This window comes from Paramormyrops kingsleyae, chromosome 20, assembly GCF_048594095.1.
Source record: "Paramormyrops kingsleyae isolate MSU_618 chromosome 20, PKINGS_0.4, whole genome shotgun sequence".
Taxonomy (NCBI): domain Eukaryota; kingdom Metazoa; phylum Chordata; class Actinopteri; order Osteoglossiformes; family Mormyridae; genus Paramormyrops; species Paramormyrops kingsleyae.
This window is the reverse complement of record NC_132816.1, coordinates 22,105,040-22,123,683: the sequence shown is the minus strand read 5'-3', so window position 1 is coordinate 22,123,683 and position 18,644 is coordinate 22,105,040. Positions and strand designations below refer to the sequence as shown.

The following is an 18,644-nucleotide window of genomic DNA, read 5'->3' as shown; positions in this document are numbered from 1 at the left end:
TACCGCTCCACCATTGAGAGCAACCTAACATACTGTAGGCAGACCGGAGGAAACTGCAGAGAGTGGTCAAGACGGTGCAGGAAATCATCGGCTGCCCCCTCCCCTCACTAACAGACATTTACACATCCCGCTGCCTCAGCAGAGCGGAGGGAATCATCAGACACAGCACTCACCCTGCCTATCACCTGTTAGAGTCAGCACTTACCCTGCCCATCACCTGTTAGAGTCAGCACTCACCCTGCCTATCACCCGTTAGAGTCAGCAGTCACCCTGCCTATCATCTGTTAGAGTCAGCACTCACCCTGCCTATCACCTGTTAGAGTCAGCACTCACCCTGCCTATCACCTGTTAGAGTCAGCACTCACCCTGCCTATCACCTGTTAGAGTCAGCAGTCACCCTGCCTATCATCTGTTAGAGTCAGCACTCACCCTGCCTATCATCTGTTAGAGTCAGCACTCACCCTGCCTATCACCTGTTAGAGTCAGCACTCACCCTGCCCATCACCTGTTAGAGTCAGCACTCACCCTGCCTATCACCTGTTAGAGTCAGCACTCACCCTGCCCATCACCTGTTAGAGTCAGCACTCACCCTGCCTATCACCTGTTAGAGTCAGCACTCACCCTGCCCATCACCTGTTAGAGTCAGCACTCACCCTGCCTATCACCTGTTAGAGTCAGCACTCACCTTGCCCATCACCTGTTAGAGTCAGCACTCACCCTGCCTATCACCTGTTAGAGTCAGCACTCACCCTGCCTATCACCTGTTAGAGTCAGCACTCACCCTGCCCATCACCTGTTAGAGTCAGCACTCACCCTGCCTATCACCTGTTAGAGTCAGCAGTCACCCTGCCTATCATCTGTTAGAGTCAGCACTCACCCTGCCTATCATCTGTTAGAGTCAGCACTCACCCTGCCTATCACCTGTTAGAGTCAGCACTCACCCTGCCTATCACCTGTTAGAGTCAGCACTCACCCTGCCTATCACCTGTTAGAGTCAGCACTCACCCTGCCCATCACCTGTTAGAGTCAGCACTCACCCTGCCTATCACCTGTTAGAGTCAGCACTCACCCTGCCCATCACCTGTTAGAGTCAGCACTCACCCTGCCTATCACCTGTTAGAGTCAGCACTCACCCTGCCCATCACCTGTTAGAGTCAGCACTCACCCTGCCTATCACCTGTTAGAGTCAGCACTCACCCTGCCCATCACCTGTTAGAGTCAGCACTCACCCTGCCTATCACCTGTTAGAGTCAGCACTCACCCTGCCCATCACCTGTTAGAGTCAGCACTCACCCTGCCTATCACCTGTTAGAGTCAGCACTCACCCTGCCCATCACCTGTTAGAGTCAGCACTCACCCTGCCTATCACCTGTTAGAGTCAGCACTCACCCTGCCCATCACCTGTTAGAGTCAGCACTCACCCTGCCTATCACCTGTTAGAGTCAGCACTCACCCTGCCTATCACCTGTTAGAGTCAGCACTCACCCTGCCCATCACCTGTTAGAGTCAGCACTCACCCTGCCTATCACCTGTTAGAGTCAGCAGTCACCCTGCCTATCATCTGTTAGAGTCAGCACTCACCCTGCCTATCACCTGTTAGAGTCAGCACTCACCCTGCCTATCACCTGTTAGAGTCAGCACTCACCCTGCCTATCACCTGTTAGAGTCAGCACTCACCCTGCCTATCACCTGTTAGAGTCAGCACTCACCCTGCCTATCACCTGTTAGAGTCAGCACTCACCCCGCCTATCACCTGTTAGAGTCAGCACTCACCCTGCCTATCACCTGTTAGAGTCAGCACTCACCCTGCCCATCACCTGTTAGAGTCAGCACTCACCCTGCCTATCACCTGTTAGAGTCAGCACTCACCCTGCCTATCACCTGTTAGAGTCAGCACTCACCCTGTTGCCTTCTGGCAGGCGCTACAGGGCCATTAGGACCAGGAACAATAGACTCAGAGACAGTTTCTTCCCACAAGCCATCACTGCAATGAACTCACAAATACGACACACACCACCTCCACATAAGGAAAATGTGCAATAATTTTTTATTATTATAATATAATATACACGAATATAGTATAATACGATACTTAACACTATGCGTTATTGCATCTACTACTCTGTCAGTACACTGCTGGCTATTGTAGAATGCTGTCTGTACTGCAAACGTAATGTCTGTATATGTCTGTATATGTCTGCACTTTAGAAGTGGCCACTGCAATTTCATTGTACAAGTAGCATCTGTGCTCCAGTACTATGACAATAAGGGCTTTCTATTCTATTCTATAACAGCAGATAAAATTCCAGGCATTCTTTCTACAAGCAACATTAAATACTGCTCTGTTTCATGGGAGGAAACAGTTAACTAACATGCTTAAAGTTAAAGTTATGCACTGTTACATACTCTTTCTGTGTTATACAGGAAACTCGATTTATTTGACTTATATTTTCATTTATAGTTGTTCACTCAACTTTCCAATGTTTAACAAGAATAAAAAATCTGCAGTTTATTAAATAAATTAAAAGGTGGTACAAACCTGAGGTGTGCAAACACTTTTGACTGGTCGTGTATTTAATTTCCAATATATTTGAATAACTTCATGGGGGCTGGGAGCCGATCCCTTATGGGATGCTGAGACTGGAGTAGAGAGAGGAAAGCAGAGGGAGAGAACATGACACCCCCCACACGGGCTGGATTTAATCCCCACACACAGCAGAGGTGGGATTTAACCCCAACATAAATGGCGGTGGGATTTTATACCCACACACAGCAGAGATGGGATTTAACCCCAACATAAATGGCGGTGGGATTTAACCCCCCACGCACCAACGGGGACGGGATTTATCCCCAATACACAGTCAAATAACTTTCTCCCCACTGAGCTTATTTTTTCAGTGAGCTGTATTTCAGCTTGGTAACTTACACAAGATAAACTCTCCTTTCATCTGGGCTCAGAACACAGCTTGGCTTGGTGCAGATATGACTTTACAGCCCATGACTGTCCCATCTGAATGTGACACCTGCGCCACCTTGTGGCTCCTCCTTCTGCCTTACAGGTTACATCCGGGGCAGCTGAGTGTTGCCAGAGCCCTAAGTAGGACTCTGACGATGGCGTGACGGTGTTTGTTTAGGCTGCATATGAAATGTGACGCAGTAATGAATCCTCACAGTAGAGGGCGTTGTGGGCCAGTCAGAGGAGTGAAAGTCATGACTGTACGATTCTGTACGTGTATGTCTGCGAACAGACTGAGCGCAGCAGCTTTGCGAGACTCAAGACCACCTGAATGACTCTGCTTAAAAAGCTGTGGCTGCTTTCACCATTCAGAAAGGGAATAAATGGCCAAGATGATGATGGTTTAATAATTAGAACCTTAAGAGCAGGATTTCCTTCAGAAGTTTATTTTAATGTGAATAGAAAGTAAGTCCCTTCAAGTCAAACACAGTCCATCCATCTATCCATCCACCGTCTGTCTCTCCATCCATCCCTCCACAGATCTGTTCTCCGGGTGACGGTCTCGGCACTGTACCCGTTCACTGTACTGTTACTGATGTCTTGGGCGCCGTGTGATACATGTTATCAGAAGCTGTTGCCCATCGCCCATTTCCCAGGATGCATTGCTCACTTTACAGAACGCTGTAAAGCCGATCAGACAGACAGGTAGGGGGCGCCGCTGAGCCAGGGGCTTCACGTTCTCCACACAGAAGGTCCTCCTGTAGGATCTGGGCCCAGAGCAGGTGGGCCTGGAGCTGCTTCCTCTGCGTGCTGCAGTGCAGCTGTCACTGTCAGATGCTGCTGTCTGACCCACATCCAAGGCAGGACCCAGACTGCAGGACCCAGACTGCCCGGCACAGACAGCCAGTGGGCCTCCGCAGGCAGCCGCAGCATCACTGTCTGTAAACGGCCCCTTCCTGAGTCCCGCCCCCTTGTGATGTCATAGTTACATATCCAGCACTTGACCTGACCTGCAGTAGTTATGATGTCCGCAGTATAACAGCGCCACCTACTTGCTGGGCTGATAAACAAAGATCCCGTTTACTTTTCCTGAAGGAGAGAGAGAAGATCATCCAGGATTTCCTCACCAAGGTGAAAACTCTCGCTGCCCGCGGCATGTCTGACCAGGACATCAAGGAGGAGCTGAAGAAGCTGAAGGCGAAGGTCCTGCTCAAGGAGAACAGCTTTGTGGAGGAGATGGTGTCCAGAACGACAGCCGCTGTCTGAAAGGGAGGCAGCGAGTCCAGGAGCAAAGCGCTGCGGCCAATAGCTGTGCTTCTGGAGCTGCGGCCAATAGCTGTGCTTCTGGAGCTGCGGCCAATAGCTGTGCTTCTGGAGCTTCAGTCAGTCTCACCTGCTGTTTACAGTGCAGATCAGTCACTGGAGGGTTAACCCTAATCTCCTGAGCCCTCCCCAGAGCAGTCCTGCCCTCATTCACCCCCCACGTCTGTCTGAAATTCCTTTACCCTGTATCAGGAGGTCTTGTTGAGAATAAAGGTGTTTCTCTCCTGCAGTTTGTGTGGTGTCTGGCTGCCCATTGCTAACCAGAGCGGTTTCTATGCAGCAGGCTGACTGGCTAAGCCTTACTTCTGAGGTTTGGCTGCTGTGAATAGCAGCTCAGTTCCAAACAAGGTATATTGCCACAGTAATTTACGCTGCACGCCTAACCAGCCCTGATCAGGTTTAAGTGCAGAGTTTCAGCTTAAAATAGGCGCAAGTCCTGCCCTCTGTCGATACTCTGTGCTGAGCCCTTTCTGCCTCTTTACAGGGCAGATTAAATTTGCTGAGCAGGGTGTGAGTTACCTACCTCCTACCTGTCAAAGGTCCTTAAGGCTCTTAATTAGTGTCTTTAGTTTGCAGTGCCCACTCTGTCCCCTCTGATTAAGAAACCCTGAGTCTTATGAGATGATAACCACTGTCTCAGTACCATTTAACGCTTATTGCAGCAGTCAGGGTTAGAGCCTCAGCGTCACTGTCCTTCACTGTCCCCTGACTCTGTCTGCCCAGAGAGATGTGTGACTCCTTCAGAGGCTCAGTGCCAGAGTCCCCCACTGGCTGCCCCTTGGACAGTGAAGCTCTCTCAGCCGTTACTGCAGGGAGTGGCCCAATAGTCACTGGGGTGACAGGACCTCGGGTCCCGGACACGATACACTGGTTTATGATGGAGCACATTATGGGGGTGTGGTTACAAGGTCATGTGATATTTCATGTAAGGGGTGATTTCATTAAGGTTACATTTACTGATGAGTGACTTTGGTAAAGTGTAGATACTGTATAAATGCATCAGACAGAAACATGCAGATAATGGTTAATAAACAGGATTTAATGCGAATGCTTAGAAAGCCAGTCACCTCATTGCTGTAGGTCAGTAATTATTAGCCCCAAAGTAAATATTAGCATGTAATTACAGGTGTGTATTACTGAGGGCCCAGATCATGTGATAATGAGCTCAGACACATTTATTTGTACACAGAAATTCTTTGATTTTAATCCTTTCCTGTCCTGCCTTCCAATGAGACACATGAAAGGATGATGTCACTGTCACAGACACCTTTACTGGGATGATGTCACTGTCACAGACACCTTTACTGGGATGACATCACTGTCACAGACACCTTTACTGGGATGACATCACTGTCACAGACACCTTTACTGGGATGACGTCACTGTCACAGACACCTTTACTGGGCAGATCTTTAAGGCTCCAGGGTTGCTTCCATCATTATTTAAACATGGAGAGAAGAATGGAAACAGGCTCCCAGTGAATGTGCCTTTAAAGGTGTAGATGAGTGACATGTCAGTGGGGTTGAAGAAGGACACCTCCCCCCTGTCATAGTCCAGCTGCACTCTGATCCTCTGCGGTTTCCTCTTCAGTCTCAGGCGGATTGATGGTGAATCGCATGCTGTATACACATCACCTTTAGTCAGACGTACAACCCAGAATCCATTTTCTGGTTTGTATCTAATCCTCCCCTTCCTGTTAACAGACTCTGCTGCTACTCCTACATCCCACTTAGGTTTGTCCCCCACCTCCACCTCCCAGCTGTGTTTTCCTGAGTTAAACCCCTTAGATCCCAGCACATTCATACAGGGAAAGAATCTCTCTGGGTTGTCAGGAAGTTGCTGTTTAACTCCAGTGTTTCTCACACTGGTCAGATCATCAGATACTGAGAGCCAGGGGTGTGCAGTGTTTGGGTCCAGAGTCACAGGAGCTGTGGGTTGGAGAAGAAGCTGCAGTTAGTAATCTGTCTCAACACAGTAAAAACCATCAGTGTTATAACATTAACATCTTACAGTGATGTAGTATTATCAATAAAGTGATTATATGGAAACTGCAGAAAAAAGGGTTATGATAACAGGCCACGTCGCATTAAAAAGTCATTTAAGATTAAATATTTTGTCTAATGCAAACAGATCCAGATTTGTGTGAAAACTTGGAGTAATTTAAAACCTTTTGAAACAGAAAACTGTACTGCTGTCAATATTTTAAGAAGAATATCAACACATTAACAAACATATTTAAATAAGAAAATAAAGACTAAACGTAGGTTCTGTATACACCCAGTCCATCCACTCTCCAGTAAAGTACATTTACATTTATTGGTTTAGCAGACATTTCCATCTAAAGTGACCAGTGAGGAGGATCACAGATCACAGGCAGACAGCTGTCAGGGAGCCGACTAAGGTACCAGTGCTGCTAGGCTGAGCTCCCAGTGAGCGGCAGTATAACCCACTCAGATACTGCTCTCTGCTTTATATAGCCATTTCCCCCAGTACTCACTGTACCAGTCCTGCTAGGCTGAGCTCCCAGTGAGCGACAGTATAACCTACTCAGATATTGCTCTCTGCATTATACAGCCATTTCCCCCAGTACTCACTGTACCAGTGCTGCTAGGCTGAGCTCCCAGTGAGTGACAGTATAACCCACTCATATACTGCTCTATGCTTTATACAGCCATTTCCCCCAGTACTCACTGTACCAGTGCTGCTAGGCTGAGCTCCCAGTGAATGACATTATAACCCAACCAGATACTGCTCTCTGCTTTATACAGCCATTTCCCCTAGTACTCACTGTACCAGTGCTGCTAGGCTGAGTTCCCAGTGAGTGACAGTATAATCCACTCAGATACTGCTCTCTGCTTTATACAGCCATTTCCCCCAGTACTCACTGTACCAGTGCTGCTAGGCTGAGCTCCCAGTGAATGACATTATAACCCAACCAGATACTGCTCTCTGCTTTATACAGCCATTTCCCCTAGTACTCACTGTACCAGTGCTGCTAGGCTGAGTTCCCAGTGAGTGACAGTATAATCCACTCAGATACTGCTCTCTGCTTTATACAGCCATTTCCCCCAGTACTCACTGTACCAGTGCTGCTAGGCTGAGTTCCCAGTGAGTGACAGTATAATCCACTCAGATACTGCTCTCTGCTTTATACAGCCATTTCCCCCAGTACTCACTGTACCAGTGCTGCTAGGCTGAGCTCCCAGTGAGCGACAGTATAACCCACTCAGATACTGTTCTCTGCTTTATACAGCCATTTCCCCCAGTACTCACTGTACCAGTGCTGCTAGGCTGAGCTCCCAGTGAGCGACAGTATAACCCACTCAGATACTGCTCTCTGCTTTATACAGCCATTTCCCCCAGTACTCACTGTACCAGTGCTGCTAGGCTGAGCTCCCAGTGAGCGACAGTATAACCCACTCAGATACTGCTCTCTGCTTTATACAGCCATTTCCCCAGTACTCACTGTACCAGTGCTGCTAGGCTGAGCTCCCAGTGAGCGACAGTATAACCCACTCAGATACTGCTCTCTGCTTTATACAGCCATTTCCCCCAGTACTCACTGTACCAGTGCTGTTAGGCTGAGCTCCCAGTGACTGACAGTATAACCCACTCAGATACTGCTCTCTACTTTATACAGCCATTTCCCCCAGTACTCACTGTACCAGTGCTGCTAGGCTGAGCTCCCAGTGAGCGACAGTATAACCCACTCAGATACTGCTCTCTGCTTTATACAGCCATTTCCCCCAGTACTCACTGTACCAGTGCTGCTAGGCTGAGCTCCCAGTGAGCGACAGTATAACCCACTCAGATACTGCTCTCTGCTTTATACAGCCATTTCCCCAGTACTCACTGTACCAGTGCTGCTAGGCTGAGCTCCCAGTGAGCGACAGTATAACCCACTCAGATACTGCTCTCTGCTATATACAGCCATTTCCCCCAGTACTCACTGTACCAGTGCTGTTAGGCTGAGCTCCCAGTGACTGACAGTATAACCCACTCAGATACTGCTCTCTGCTTTATACAGCCATTTCCCCCAGTACTCACTGTACCAGTGCTGTTAGGCTGAGCTCCCAGTGACTGACAGTATAACCCACTCAGATACTGCTCTCTGCTTTATACATCCATTTCCCCCAGTACTCACTGTACCAGTGCTGCTAGGCTGAGCTCCCAGTGAGCGACAGTATAACCCACTCAGATACTGCTCTCTGCTTTATACAGCCATTTCCCCCAGTACTCACTGTACCAGTGCTGCTAGGCTGAGCTCCCAGTGAGCGACAGTATAACCCACTCAGATACTGCTCTCTGCTTTATACAGCCATTTCCCCCAGTACTCACTGTACTGCACAATCCCCAGCATCTTCTCCCAGACTCTGAACTTCAGAGACCCCAGGTGTTTGGCCACATCTATCAGTGCTCCTGTAGCCAGCTCTGGGTCCTGCAGTGAGCACTGGGCTCTGCAAAGACAGTGACAGGCTGGAGTCAGTGATGCTGTGGGGTCTAAAGTGAGTCTGCAGCATCAGTGACTCCACTCAGTCCAGAAGACCTGCTGACTGGGATAATTAAAGCCTCCCACCTGCACTGGAGATATTATATTACTGTTCCTGTTTGTTCTTTAACCGGACTGGGATCAGCTCCAGGTCATTACAGCTGTTAAGTAATATTAAATAGCAACTGAAATAATTGAAAAAAATAATAATTATTACTACGTACTTTTCTTTGGCGTCGACGGTCTGAAAAACAGGAAAACAAAATGAAGGCGTTATACACACAATGTGACTGTTTTACAAGGCAAACTGTCAAAGATTTGTGGGAATCTGTGGCTTATTTCTTCTCTGAGGGTGTCTGTTTATACAGGTTGTATGTTCAGCACGGACTGGCTGTGGTTGTATGTACTGATCCATAAAGAACAAAATTTTTGGCCAAAAGTTCTCAGTATCACTGAGATGTTTTAACTTCCTATATCTGCTTCAGATACACAGCAGGACTGTTTGTCCCAGTCAGCAAACACACAGATAAATGCAGGAAAATCAAGCTCCTACCTTCAGGAAGGAGACGTCCTCAGCACCCATGGCCTCCTCAATGTCTCTGATCTTCTCTGACAGGGTGGAGACCTGTTTGGAGATGTTCTCTATCCTGTCCTTCATCCTTTCGCTTTTCTCCTTCTCTTCCACTCTCAGTACAGTCAGTCTGGCCTCCTCTTCCTCTCTCAGGAACTGATGAAGTTCCTCAAATTCCTCCTTTATCCTCTTCTCAGTCTGCTGGGACTGACTCTGAAAGTGAGAAATGCCGTGTAAGTCTGAAGTTAATCTGTACAGTGAGGTTTTACTTCCTCAGAATAAATCTCCATACCTTGATGTGTTTGGCTGTTTGCTCAAACTCTTGTTTAACTTTTGTAAACTTCTCCAGCTTTTCCTTTAATGGAATTAGTGAAGCTCTTAGGTCCTCCTGAGATAAAATTTACAGACAAATAATAGGAGATACAGTCAACATAGAATTAGCATGTAATACACAGCTTGCTTCTTTTATATTATTGTTATGAATGCTTCCATATTCGTTTATCCATTATTGTGAACATGAAGTTGAGCCCAGGAAGTACAGGGCACCGGGCAGGGGACACTGAGGAAGGGATGTCATTCCAAGACAAGACACATAGAATAGGTAACATGGATGGGTAGATGGATGAATGGATGGATGGTTGTTAAGGGTGTATTTGAAACATACGGGGAAACTATCATCAGCCAACCAGCTGAACGTTACACACAGGGGGAAGGAATTCAGATGGCGGAAAAGATTCAGCGTGACCCACCTATAGGAGTGGTGATTTTTGTGGGATTGTCGATATTCTATAATCTCTCACGGGCCGAGTCAGAACTTTCATCAGGCCGGTTCTGACCCACAGGCCGTATGTTTGACACTCATGATTTAAAGTGTACCGGAGGATGTCTGTAGGTTATATGTAAATACTATGCCATTTAATATAACCTTCCTGTGGTGTTGGGGTCTACACCGACCCGTTTTTAAGTTTAAAATACATAAAAGCACCAAATAAAATCAAGGCTTTTTGACTTTGTCAGGAACCTCTATTTAAACAAAATAAAAAAATAAAAATTCACTAGGCAAGGCAAGCCCAGACATGTAAGGCAAGATAAGTTCAATTCAGTTTATTTATTTAATTCACTTGAGGCTTATTTTACCATTATTTTTTTATTGACAACGAGAGGTATTCTGTCAAAAGAAAAGTCCAGAAAGCCACACCAGAAATATTAAAACAAATCTTTTCATGGATAAGGAGGCTTAACAAGGTAACCAAGAGGTAAGAAACATATTGGATGATAAATAATTGTTTTGAGGGTATTTTATGGCTGATTTAATACATGGGTCAGCACCGACCCGTCTAAAATTAGAGATAGGAACAGATAGCTAACACAGGACGAAGGATAAGGGACTTAAGCATCTGCTGGTTTTGGTATCCAGAGGGGGCCTGGAACTCATCCCCCAGACGGGCCCCCATCGGACGACTCTGACGGCCGCTACATTCAGCCTCCTGTTACATATCAGTGCCTATGGAAGTATTAGCCACATTGCTGCTAAACACACATGCTAACATTTCATGGTGAGTTAGGCACCAGCTCACAGATACAAGGGGATTCATGGAAGATTATATTAATATAACATCCTCTGGGAAAAATGAATAATACAGAAGAGAATGAGATTACCTTCTTATCCTCTACAGCTTCTTCCAGGGGGCAGAGCTGGTGGTCTCTGTGTTTCCTTGCAGTCTGACAGACCACACAGATGGGCTCCTGGTCTTCTACACAGTAGAGTAGAAGCTTCTCTCCATGGAGACTGCAGCGAGATTCACTCTTCTCTGGAGCCTCATTCTTCTGTTTTAGATGGTTTTCTACAATGTTTTTCAAAACCAGGTTTAGAGGAGGATCATCCATAGAGAACTTCCTCCTGCATAATGGACACTCCTGAGAGCTCTTCTGTTCCCAGAACTTCTTCAGACAGACTCTACAGAAGCTGTGGCTGCACTTCAGGAGAACAGGATCCTTGAAGAAGTCTGAGCAAACAGAACAGCAGAGCTCCTCCTCAAGAAACGAAGTTGTAGCAGCCATGTTACAGAGTCTGTTACGGCATGTCTACAGTCAGGAAGTTTTCTGTAGTTTTACTTTCACTTAACTAATAAGACACACCTTTGGGATAGTTTAACAACTATTTTTCAGTATATTCAGAAGAAACCATTTTGATAGGTTAGTTAAAGACTCTTGAATGTCACTTTTTGAGTTTGGCCATTTAAGTTGCAAAGGAATTGTCCAGTTCTGCTAGTAATTCTCAGTATTTCTCCCATAGGTCAATCAACCAATGTGTAAATAAAAAGTGCTGAATCATTTAGAAAATGGCGCCTCTAGTGGCAGGTATGTAGGCAGGATATTCAGCAGTTGGAATTGCTCAGTTCTGCTAGTTACTCACACACTCACTATTCTTTATTAACAAGTAAATTTACAGTATGTTCACCATTTGAGTACCTTTATTAGCAAGAAAATGTCATATCTTTGATTCATCAAAGTAGCCTCCTCTAGCAATTATAAGAAGAACAACTACTCCTTTGATTAAGACCATCACCACATGGCCTGAAGATGCACTTTCCCAGCTCCAAGGCTGCTTCACTCACAGAGTGGAGTGTCTTTGAACATCAGGACCTGGCTGTACACACAGAATCTGTCCTTTCATACATCAAGTTTTGTATCTGGACTGTCACAGTGAACAAACGCATCCGGGTGTTTCCCAACCAAAAGCCCTGGAAGACCAGCCGGGTCAAGACACTCATCATGAACCGAAACACTGCCTTCAGGTCAGGAAACAAAGAACTGTACAGCGCTGCTAGAGCTGACCTGAAGAGGGAAATCAGGAAGCCAAGTCTGACTGCAGGAGGAACATGGAAAACCATCTATCTGACAACGACACTCGGCGGGTGTGACAGGGTATCACTCTGCGGGTGTGGCAGGGTATCACTCTGCGGGTGTGGCAGGGTATCACTCTGCGGGTGTGGCAGGGTATCACTCTGCGGGTGTGGCAGGGTATCACTCGGCGGGTGTGGCAGGGTATCACTCTGCGGGTGTGGCAGGGTATCACTCTGCGGGTGTGGCAGGGTATCACTCGGCAGGTGTGGCAGGGTATCACTCGGCGGGTGTGGCAGGGTAACCGGCAGATCACCAGTTTCAGGGGACAGACCAATGCAGCCGTGGACTCAAGCATCACACTAGCAGAAGAGCTGAACACCTTCTTTGCTCGCTTCGAGACCCCAACCCCACAGTCGGAAGCCACCTTATCCCAGCCTCCACCAGTCCCCTGCTCCCACTCATGGACTGAACAGGAACAGGATGTGAAGCAGGTGCTCAGCAGGGTGAATCCCAGGAAAGCCACTGGACCTGATGGTGACCCCGGGAAGGTACTCAGAGCCTGTGCTGACCAGCTCTCACAGGTCTTCACCATCATCTTCAATCTATCCCTGACACAGGCCACCATCCCAACCTGTCTGAAGTCCGCCACCATCATTCCGGTACCCAAAAAATCAGTCACACACAGTCTAAATTACTTCCGACCAGTCGCACTAACACCCATCATCACCACATGTTTAGAGCGGTTGGTCATAAACCACATCAAAGCCCACCTCCCTGCATCTTTTGACCAGTTTGCCTACAGAGCGAACAGGTCAACCGAAGATGCCATAGCGATCGCCCTTCACACCGCACTGAGCCGCCTAGAGCGCCGGGAGAGCTACGTCAGAATGCTCCTCATCGACTTCAGCTCGGCCTTCAATACCTTCTGGTGAACCTCTACCGCTCCACCATTGAGAGCATCCTAACATACTGTAGGCAGACCGGAGGAGACTGCAGAGAGTGGTCAAGACGGCGCAGGAAATCATCGGCTGCCCCCTCCCCTCACTAACAGACATCCCGCTGCCTCAGCAGAGCGGAGGGAATCATCAGACACAGCACTCACCCTGCCTATCACCTGTTAGAGTCAGCACTCACCCTGCCTATCACCTGTTAGAGTCAGCACTCACCCTGCCTATCACCTGTTAGAGTCAGCACTCACCCTGCCTATCACCTGTTAGAGTCAGCACTCACCCTGCCCATCACCTGTTAGAGTCAGCACTCACCCTGCCCATCACCTGTTAGAGTCAGCACTCACCCTGCCCATCACCTGTTAGAGTCAGCACTCACCCTGCCTATCACCTGTTAGAGTCAGCACTCACCCTGCCTATCACCTGTTAGAGACAGCACTCACCCTGCCTATCACCTGTTAGAGTCAGCACTCACCCTGCCTATCACCTGTTAGAGTCAGCACTCACCCTGCCTATCACCTGTTAGAGTCAGCACTCACCCTGCCTATCACCTGTTAGAGTCAGCACTCACCCTGCCTATCACCTGTTAGAGTCAGCACTCACCCTGCCTATCACCTGTTAGAGTCAGCACTCATCCTGTTGCCTTCTGGCAGGCGCTACAGGGCCATTAGGACCAGGAACAATAGACTCAAAGACAGTTTCTTCCCACAAGCCATCACTGCAATGAACACACAAATACAACACACACCACCTCCACATAAGGAAAATGTGCAATAATTTTTTATTATTATAATATAATATACACCAATTTAGTATAATACAATACTTAACACTATGCGTTATTGCATCTACTACTCTGTCAGTACACTACTGGCTATTGCAGAACGCTGTCTGTACTGCAAATGTAATGTCTGTATATGTCTGTATATGTCTGCACTTTAGAAGTGGCCACTGCAATTTCATTGTACAAGTAGCATCTGTGCTCCAGTACAATGACAATAAAGGCTTTCTATTCTATTCTATAACAGCAGATAAAATTCCAGGCATTCTTTCTACAAGCAACATTAAATACTGCTCTGTTTCATGGGAGGAAACAATTAACTAGAATGCTTAAAGTTAAAGTTATGCACTGTTACATTGTTACATACTCTTTCTGTGTTATACAGGAAAATTGCTTTATTTGACTTATATTTTCATTTATAGTTGTTCACTCAACTTTCCGATGTTTAACAAGAATAAAAAATCTGCAGTTTATTAAATAAATTAAAAGGTGGTACAAACCTGAGGTGTACAAACACTTTTGACTGGTCGTGTATTTAATTTCCAATACATCTGAATTACTTCTTGGGGGCTGGGAGCTGATCCCTTATGGGATGCTGAGACTGGAGTAGAGAGAGGAAAGCAGCGGGAGAGAACTTGACACCCCCCACACGGGCAGGATTTAATCCCCACACACAGCAGAGGTGGGATTTAACCACAACATAAATGGCGGTGGGATTTAACCCACACACAGCAGAGGTGGGATTTAACCACAACATAAATGGCGGTGGGATTTTATCCCCACACACAGCAGAGGTGGGATTTAACCCCAACATAAATGGCGGTGGGATTTAACCCCCACACAGCAACGGGGACGGGATTTATCCCCAATACACAGTCAAATAACTTTCTCCCCACTGAGCTTATTTTTTCAGTGAGCTGTATTTCAGCTTGGTAACTTACACAAGATTAACTCTCCTTTCATCTGGGCTCAGAACACAGCTTGGCTTGGTGTAGATATGACTTTACAGCCCATGACTGTCCCATCTGAATGTGACACCTGCGCCACCTTGTGGCTCCTCCTTCTGCCTTACAGGTTACATCCGGGGCAGCTGAGTGTTGCCAGAGCCCTAAGTAGGACTCTGACGATGGCGTGCCGGTGTTTGTTTAGGCTGCATATGAAATGTGACACAGTAATGAATCCTCACAGTAGAGGGCGCTGTGGGCCAGTCAGAGGAGTGAAAGTCATGACTGTACGATTCTGTACGTGTATGTCTGCGAACAGACTGAGCGCAGCAGCTTTGCTAGACTGAACACCACCTGAATGACTCTCTGCTTAAAAAGCTGCGGCTGCTGTCACCATTCAGAAAGGGAATAAATGGCCAAGATGATGATGGTTTAATAATTAGAACCTTAAGAGCAGGATTTCCTTTAGAAGTTTATTTTAATGTGAATAGAAAGTAAGTCCCTTTAAGTCAAACACAGTCCATCCATCTATCCATCCACCGTCCGTCTCTCCATCCATCCCTCCGCAGACCTGTTCTCGGGGTGACGGTCTCGGCACTGTACCCGTTCACTGTACCCGTTCACTGTACTGTTACAGACGTCTTGGGTGTGGTGTGATACATGTTATCAGGAGCTGCTGCCCATCGCCCATTTCCCAGGATGCATCGCTCACTGCCCCCGGGTCCTGCTCGTGTCATGCGGGCGAGTGCGGGTTTCGGGATTAAGGAGCGTAATAAGCTGAGACAGAGCGAGACCTCGTGGGTGTTTTGGGGGGGGGGTGGGGGGTGCTGTGCTGGGTAAGAGCTCTATTACAGCCACTCAGTAATGCATGGCACTGGGACACATTGTCAAACGGGGGGGGGGTAGTGTCTGCCCCTCCTCCTCCTCCTGAAACAACCGACACCACCCCCCCCCCCCCCCCCCCCCATTTCATCTCCCACCCCCTTCCCTCAGGCTGAAAAATGCTGGGTGGGGCCTAAATGGTGATGCTAAAGGCCCTGTAACTGCAGGCATGTGATTGGCTGCAGTACTCTGTCTTAAGTCCTTCCTGTACCCCGACTGGTTGAGCAGACATGAAGAGAGGGTGGCAGCTTGTGTCGGCCAATGGCTGAAGGCCGGGAGCCAGGAGGGAGGAAGCTGGCTGAGCCCAGCTGGAGAGTGACGTGATGACAGGCGGCATGGAGGTGAAGAATCACGCCATCTACAGGATGTCAGCATGAAAGGCAGCCTGTCACTGCCAGCCTTAGGACGGCCCACAGCGAAACCACCTCCCACGCCACTGTGCCCGTGTGAAGGTCTGTAGGGAGCCTATCGATTATCTGTGCCCTGTTCAAACGGAGAGTCGGCCCAGTTCGGCTCCCAGCCCAGTTCGGCTCCCAGCCCAGTTCGGCTCCCGGCCCAGTTTGGCTCCCGGCGCAGAGGAAACCCCTCTGTGGTGAAATGGATGGGGGCACTAACAGCACAGGACTGGAAATTCACTTGGTCCACCTTGTGGTCTGTGGGTGTCCCAGTGGAGCAGAACAGGAACCTGCTTCACGTTCATGTATCATCTGGGCCTTCCTGTTATTTTAATGTTGCTGGTGCTAATTAAAATGTTTAATCAGTGCACTTACAGTCATTGTTAGTATGATGACGATTATCCTGCTGTGCATCCCCACGCTTCCCAGAGATGGGGGGTGAATAAGTAGGGTGCCCTGAAGGAGGGAGTGATAATGGCACAGGCAGATGGGGGGGTGGAGACCAGGGACTGCCCCCCCCCAGCTTTTGCCCGATTTGCTGCTCATTCAGGAGTCAGATGTTGTCACCCAGTGGGGTGACTGTAACATACTATTTACTATTACTATTTTTTGACGGGGCAGACTGGAGTCGAACTGGTGTATAGTATGGCCTGTGAAAAAACTGAAAATTTTGTTCATGGATCGAGGAACATTTGGGATAAGTACTGTTACAAATTTCTTTACACACTGCAGAACTAAAGGTTACTTTCAGATCCTGTTCCCAAATTGGTTTTAAAGCATCAAGAGATGATGAGTCCGAAAACAGAAGCAACGAGTAGATCTCAGAAATCTTGCCCTGAAATGTTTTGGGAGAAAGTAAAAGATTTTCAAGATCTGAAAGATTTAAGCGTAGCCTACAGTATACCCCTCTCTTTTAACAAAGAGTTAACACGGTGTCTTATCTGAAGGAATTTGTAAAAATCCTTATGTGGGATGTCAAAATCAGTCCTAAGTCATTCAAAAGACTTTACGGAGCCATTGATTAGTAGATCTGAGAAATATAACAGATTATATAACCTCCATTCCAATAAACCAATGTTCCTAAATTGAGCTGGAATATCAGGGTTTAACGCCAAAGGGGAGTGTAGAGACAGAATTTGAGGAATATTAACAGTGTATTGTAAATAATAGTGTTAACCTTAACTGAAAAAATGTGATGTATGTTTTTGACAAAAGGCAAGGTTTTTAGCAGATAAGGATGACAAGCTAACGACTCCAAACCAAACCACAGGGACTCATGTCGACACATGAACCAAGTCATCATATTTCTAATATGGGCAGACCAATAATATAATTGCAAATTAGGCAAGGATAATCCTCCAAGATCTCTAGGTTTGGTAAGTTTAGTTACATTTTTTAAATATGAAGTGGTTTGATGGCAATGTGCATGCCTTTGTGTAAATAATGTTTTAAAAGTCAAAGTCTGTCTCTCACTCTCTCTCTCTCTCTCTCCCTTTCTCTCTCTTTGTCTCTCCTTGTCTTCCTCTCTCACTCCTTCCCTCTCCTTCTACCCCTCCCTCCTCCCAGCTCGGCCACAGAAGACTCCCTCATCATCATCGACGAGCAGGGCAGAGGAACCTCCACCTACGACAGCTTCGGTCTGGTCTGGGCCAGTTCATCGCCACTCGCTGCCTCTCCTTCTGCCTGTTCGCCACGCACTTCCACGAGCTGACGGCCCTCAGCCAGCAGGTGGCGACCGTGAGCAACCTGCATGTGACCACGGGACGGGGCCCCTGACGCCAAGAGGAGCCGATCAGACAGACAGGTAGGGGGCGCCGCTGAGCCAGGGGCTTCACGCTCTCCACACAGAAGGTCCTCCTGTAGGATCTGGGTCCAGAGCAGGTGGCTCTTCTACACGCCTGGAGCTGCTTCCTCTGCGTGCTGCAGTGCAGCTGTTACTGTCAGATGCTGCTGTTTGACCCGCATCCAAGGCAGGACCCAGACTGCAGGACCCAGACTGCCCGGCACAGACAGCCAGTGGGCCTCCGCAGGCAGCCGCAGCATCACTGTCTGTAAACGGCCCCTTCCTGAGTCCCGCCCCCTTCCTGAGTCCCGCCCCCTTCCTGAGTCCCGCCCCCTTGTGTTGTCATGGTTACATATGCAGCACTTGACCTGACCTGTAATGGGTTTCCGGCTGCAGTAGTTATGATGTCCGCAGTATAACAGCGCCACCTACCTGCTGGGCTGATAAACAAACATCCTGTTTACTTTTCCTGAAGGAGGGAGAGAAGATCATCCAGGATTTCCTCACCAAGGTGAAAGCTCTCGCTGCCAGCGGCATGTCTGACCAGGACATCAAGGAGGAGCTGAAGAAGCTGAAGGCGGAGGTCCTGCTCAAGGAGAACAGCTTTGTGGAGGAGATGGTGTCCAGAACGACAGCCGCTGTCTGAAAGGGAGGCAGCGAGTCCAGGAGCAAAGCGCTGCGGACAATAGCTGTGCTTCTGGAGCTGCGGCCAATAGCTGTGCTTCT

The 18,644-nt window shown here is 47.9% G+C and overlaps 1 protein-coding gene across 5 annotated transcripts in view; it reads right to left on the bottom strand.

Annotated features, from left to right (window-relative positions):
- The window catches only part of LOC111848464 (E3 ubiquitin-protein ligase TRIM35-like), a 172,592-nt gene that overhangs the window by 6,417 nt on the left and 147,531 nt on the right, over window positions 1-18,644 (bottom strand). For 2 of the 5 annotated variants that reach the window (XM_072703245.1, XM_072703243.1), the window contains exon 7: window positions 5,579-5,642. The gene's annotated coding sequence lies outside the window, so the exon portion shown is untranslated. Of the gene's footprint in view, window positions 1-5,300; window positions 5,675-18,644 lie in introns of those variants that run through there. The other 3 variants (XM_072703242.1, XM_072703241.1, XM_072703244.1) reach the window with 3 other exon arrangements.